Genomic DNA, 6,330 nt, shown 5'->3' with positions numbered 1-6,330 from the left:
TGCTGTACGCGTTTCCCCCAGTCCCCGTGATTCCTCAAGTAATCAGGAGGTTGAGAAAGTTCAGGAAAACCATGATCCTAATTGCCCCCGATTGGGCCAGGAGAACGTGGTACCCGGACCTTCTAGACATGTCCATCTGCCCTCCAATACGTCTTCCGCAAAGAGAGGATCTTCTCTCGCAAGAGGAAGGTCGGGTTCTCCATCCAGAGGTCAAGACACTCAACCTTCACGCATGGTTTCTGAGAGGTTGAGATACAAGGATTGGGATCTTCCGGATGACGTAATGGAAATCTTGCTTTCGGCCAGAAGACCAGCAACAAAGTCTTTGTACCGATGTCGCTGGAATAGGTTTAGTAACTCGTGCAAAGACAAGGATGTGGACCTTTTTCAGTGTGGCGCCCCAATGGTGCTTTCTTTCCTATTACATCTAGCCAATCTAGGGCTCCAGATAGGAACAATCAAAGGATACCTTGCTGCGCTGTCCATTTTCAAGTGCTCCTCGGAAGAGGTTTCATATTTCAAAATACCGTTAATAATTCAATTCTTAAAGGGTACTTACTAATGTATACCCTGCAATACCTTTTCATGTACCAACTTGGGACTTAAATTTAGTATTAAAATTCTTGACTTGCATACCCTTTGAGCCTCTGCACTCATGTCCATTGAGGCTTCTGACTCTAAAAACTGTCCTCTTTGTGGCCCTATCATCAGCCCGCAGGGTTAGCGAACTTCAGGCTCTCTCATGCAAACCACCATATACTATTTTTCATAAGGATAAGGTAGTCCTTAAAGTTAAACCTTCGTTCTTGCCAAAAGTAGTCTCGGGCTTCCATTTGTCACACAAAATAGTACTACCAACTTTTTATCCTCCTCCTCATCTGGGCAAGGAAGAGGAGAGATTACACAGACTAGATCACAAGAGGGCTCTTAGTTTTTACATCTCAAGGATGGCTAAATTGAGACAAGATGACCAACTATTTGTGGGTTATACTGGTCATAAATTAGGCTTATCTGTAACGAAACAGACCATTTCCCGCTGGATCATATTAGCCATAGTTGAATGCTACAGATTAGCGGGAAAAGAACCACCAGATGGGCTTCGTGCCCATTCTACAAGGGGAATGGCTACTTCTGCGGCTCTAAAGAGGGGAGTTCCGGCAGCAGATATTTGTACAGCTGCAACCTGGAAAACCATGCATACTTTTGTTAAACATTATTGTTTGGACACTGCCTCCTCTAACGAGGGTTTATTTGCAAAGGCAGTTCTGCATTCTGTCCACGAAAACTGAAATTGGTACTCCCGCCTCCAAAATTGCTACTGCTATGGGAGCCTATCACAAGATAAGGAATACGTGGGAGGACACAATCCATTCGAAGAACAAGTTACTTACCAACTGTAGCGTTCTTTCGACTGGATAATCCTCCCACGTATTCCTCATCGACCCTCCCATCATACCCCACAGTACAGTTTACGTTTTCTTACACTTTCCTCTCACAAAGAATGTATCGGTCATGGGACATGCCTGGGTGTTCCTCCTATATATATATATTTCATCGAAAAAACAGAACTGAAGCAATGGGCGCGGCTCGAGGTATTTATACCATCGGTGACGTCGACAGAGTACGGAGTACGTCGAGGGACAATCGATGCCACGACCTCGAGCACAGCACCCTCTGCCGAGAAACATTTTTTTCCGAAGCAGCGAAGCTGGAGATAACGATTTATCACAAGTTGAGGAATGCGTGGGAGGAACATCCAGTCGAAAGAACGTTACAGTTGGTAAGTAACTTGTTCTTCTCTCGTAACAAGCTCAAAGGCCAATTGCCTGCAGTCACTCGCACTTTATACCTTCACACACTGTGATATGTTGCGTCCCAATTACCACTAGTTAATTAAAGTGGTAGCAGATTACTATCCTCTTGATTTGACACAAGTTCAAAGGCTTTACTGTCCGCAGTCACTTGTGTAATATGGTTCATAGGAGAATATCAGTCAGTGTGACAGTAGCTATAGCAATCGGAGTACTGCCCCACGTCTGCTTTTCATCTCACTGTGACAAGCTCAAAGGCCATTTTCCCACAGTCACACTTGCACAGTCACATTTGCACGTGAGCAAAACAGAAAGGGCAGAATGTGTCTGAACTTTCACTTAATGACAGAATTAGCGGACGAGTGTTGATAAAGATGGCAAACATCAAACTCTAAAGTTATTGAGATCCAAATTGAAAAACGGAATCGGGACTCACCACAGGCGCTCTAAAAATGTGTCTGCAAAATTACTGGCTGCATAGACCTGCGTCCAACGAACACCGAACACCAAACACTCTGCACACTCTTCGCGCTCTGCATGGACTGTCGTTTTTAAGGCAAAAGCATACACCTCCTTGAGTTCAGAGTAGGAGAGATTGTGAACGGAGGATAGTACAGGGGCAACGAGCTGGTTTTAGAAGCAAGACCAGCAGACCAACAGATGTTCCAATCCCAGAAGAGCTTAGAAACTGAACTCAGGTACGGTATCAGGCGCATTATAAAAAAACAATTAAATAAATAAAAATAAATAAAGCTTACTGCAGCAGGTCAGCAGGTTTAGCAAATCCAAGGTGGGAAACAATATGCCGGTAGCCACAGACAGTCACCAAACACTGCACAAAAGAAAGAGGACCGACCCAATGGCAGGTGGATGGTCAAAGCACCAGGATACAATTCCTATGCCACAGGGCCTAATTCAACATGACAGCTGTTCACTCACGCAGAAGGGTAATCCAGCAGCAGGTAGAAACACAAGTGCAAGCACAGCCACAGTTCTCCTCAGCCAGGTCACCATGTAAGGTATGTTCAACAGCAGGAAGTTTGGAATGAACTCTGTCTTTCTTGCCATTTTTCTAGTCAGGTCAGAAAAGCGAGGTTTGTTCAGGCTTCGATAAGATAGCACTGATGCAGGCAAAAACCAGGCTCCAAAATAGTCTGGATAGACAACAGGGATCACAACATACTGCAGAGCACTCCACCAACGCATACTCATGGTTCTTGAGCATTGCAATCTGGAACCACTGTTTTAACAGTTCTCTGCGTCCGGGAAGTGCACAGCATTCTCGCTGTCACGCACACCTGCATTGGTATGTGGCGGCCACTAGCCATCAAGGGAAGTGTAGTCTTTCCCTATCTGTGATGCGGCGGCTTGTGCCAGGGAGGCTGCCTGCTCCACAGAGCGCGGCTGTTCCGGGCAGGTAAGGCCTGAGAAGACAGCTGATCTGCTCATGCAGTTGATTGCCTACTGCCTTCTCAATGATTTTACTGATAAATGTGATGCTACTGATTGGCCAGTATTTGGCTAGGTACTCCGGGCTCATTGTGGAATTTACAGGAGAAAGCTCCTTAAAGGATGGTGTGACAGTGTGTAAGGGTACTAGGAGTGCTCTACTATATGCAACCAAGCGTCCAAATTCCTTTGGAAACCCTAAACATATTAAAAGCTAGGAAACAAACAAATAATTATCTAGGATAGCAAATTAAATCGTGCACAATCCACATGGGAATAGTTGAACAGGACTATGTCACATGCCTAGACATGTCCCCCTCTTGTGTGACACAGCCATCCCCACGCAATAGGTACACTTCCCACACTCCCTCTAGTCTACAAAAGACAAAAGTGGCTAACTTGTCCCATAGCTTTGGCAAGGCACCAGGGCTGATTTGCATTTAGCTATTCTTTTATGAACACGAGTTGGGTATCTGGGTATCTGTGTGTCCTTTCCCAATCGTGCATTTAATGCCATTATTCAATCATGGAAACTGCTCTCATTGTGTCTGGAGGAAAAAATAATACCCTTTTACTAGAATGGAGCCAAAAGCAATCCAGCAATTTAAAGACCCATTTTGCTAATTGATTGCTCTACAAACATTTTAATGTCCTGCTACTTAGAGGTTTTGTTTGCATCTTCTCACTATATAATGAATCACTCAATAAGCTAAAAGAAAGATGACCTTCGAGTTAATGGTGCCTGTATGCAGAATGCTGGCTGTGTAAAATGATTAATCATATGTTTGGGGGTGGGTCAACGTCAAAGTGTAGGCCAACCTTTATTATGTAATTTATAGGGAAAAGATCACTGAACTTTTAATTATTTCTTGCAGTGACGGCCAATCATGGTTTTCTCAAAACAAAAGGATGCTTTTTCAAGGCGTTGTCGTTAATTGTGACATTCACCAAAGACCCTGGCTGAATCTGATTATGAAGTCATGAAAACATCCCATAGGGGTTGGCTCATAAATAAAGACACAGAGGTTGTGAGTCACAACTAATTCTCCCAGCAATATCTGCAAAGATTTTTTCCGTCGGCATAACAGAACATATTACCTTATTAAAAAACAAATCACTTTCGGAAGGAACTGTTCCTGTACAACTATACGGTTCTATTACTTCACAGTAGACAAGATGATCCTCAACAACGACCAACCAGTGGCAGAACTGAACTGGCCATCAAAAATATTGGAAGTATCACTGTGGTACATCAGTTGTAAACTTTTATTGAACAATACCCATTATTACTACCCGGTGGGGGAGGTGGCAGCCTCTCAGCCAATGAGGAGGCTCGGAACAGGGGAATTAGCAGACGGTAATCACTCACGCCGAGCCTCCTCACGGCTGGAGGCTGCCATATTCCCCTGCTGGGGAACGAGGTAAGTGGTCCCGCTCTCCCCTTCCCTCTCCCCCATCCACAGAATTCCTTTCTGTCAATTTCGGGAGCGACGCACTGGGAACATTTCTGTCCCCAGCATGTTCGCTCCTGATCTGCGTTAGGCTGTCATGGAAAGGAAGAAGGGACTACTTCCTTTCCATGGCGGCCATTGAAAATAATACAAAAAAATAAACAAACAAAATGGCCGCAATGTAAAGAGAGAAGGGACTACATGTAGTCCCTTCTCCCTTTACATGGCGGCTATTCCATTTGTTTACCGTTCCCCTATTTTTTGAATGGCCGCCATGTAAAGGGAGACAGGACTATGTATAGTCCCTTCTCCCTTTCCATGGTGGCCATTTTGTTTGTTTACTTGTTTGTACTGGGCCAAATGATCTTTGGTTACTGTTAATTGCAGGTTCTCCCCGATGGGTACTGAATAAGTATGCTCTAGGATGTAATGAATCAGTCCCGTTGCTTGAGGAGAAGATGTTCTGAGGTCCTCCCCTCGAGGTCTGGAGTGGTGGAGGTCACTTGGGTGGCGGTGTCCGGCTGTCGGCCATGGTAATTTGGTTGTTGAGGGTTGTTGGGTGGGGGCTCAAGTCACTGCGAGTTGGAGGTGGGCAGTGTGGGTGGGGGTGGGTTGGATGGGAGCCAGTTGTTGAGGAGAGGGGTGGGGAATGGGGGGTAGGTCATGGGAAAGTTCGTTTATGTTAGTTCAAAAAAATTCATGTCTCATGAAATTGGTCAACAGGCGTCATATGGCCCAGGAGAGTAAACGTGCTGGGAGAGTCGCCTGTAATAGCCTCCTGACCAAAATATGATGAGTAAAGTAATCAGCTGGAATGTGCGGGAACTTAATAAACCGCGCAAGGCCCGCAAGGTGGTCCGGTATTGTGAAAGGCATGGTGCCAAAGTAACCCTGTTGCAAGAAACCCATTTGGTGGGCAGTGGGAATGAAGGGGTAGCCAGAAGCTGTGGTAACTGTAAATACTACACCTCTTACTCGGCATACTCAGCAGGGGTAATGCCACTAGTTCATAAATCAGTGGGATTCCGCACGATCGACACAGTGGTAGATCCACAAGGGTGATATGTCATTGTCTCGGGATATTGGGGTAACACGATGGTTACATTTGTCAACATATACGGTCCCAATGTGGACGATCCTGGGTTCTTTGAAACACTATTGAACAAGTGCCACAAATACCTACACACTAGCATTGTGTGGGCCGGGGATCTCAATATAACAATAGACCCGAGGAAAGATAGATCGGCTTGGGGGAGAGACGCCGCTCCAGAGCAGCAGAGGTGGTTTTGAATGGCATGCGCAAACTTGAGCTGGGGGATATGTGGAGGTTGTTGAGGCAGGAAGGGAGGGAGTACTCCCATCACTCAATAGTGCACAGCACCTCATCGCGCTTAGACTACATCCTTGCCTGCCTCCGCCTAGTGCACCGAACTGTGGACTGTGTTCTGCTTCCGAGAACACTCTCTGACCACTCACCTGTATTATGGTCCCTACGCCCGGATCAGGAAGTTTCATCCCGACCCATCTGGAGGTTTAAGTCTGCAGCACTGTCGGACATTCTTTTTAAGAGTGAGGTACACGACTTGGATAAGGCTTATTTCCACGAGAATCTTGGTTCT

Source organism: Ambystoma mexicanum, chromosome 2p (genome assembly GCF_040938575.1).
Source record: "Ambystoma mexicanum isolate Mex_15411 chromosome 2p, UKY_AmexF1_1, whole genome shotgun sequence".
Taxonomy (NCBI): Eukaryota; Metazoa; Chordata; class Amphibia; order Caudata; family Ambystomatidae; genus Ambystoma; species Ambystoma mexicanum.
Note: the sequence above shows the minus strand (reverse complement) of the source record.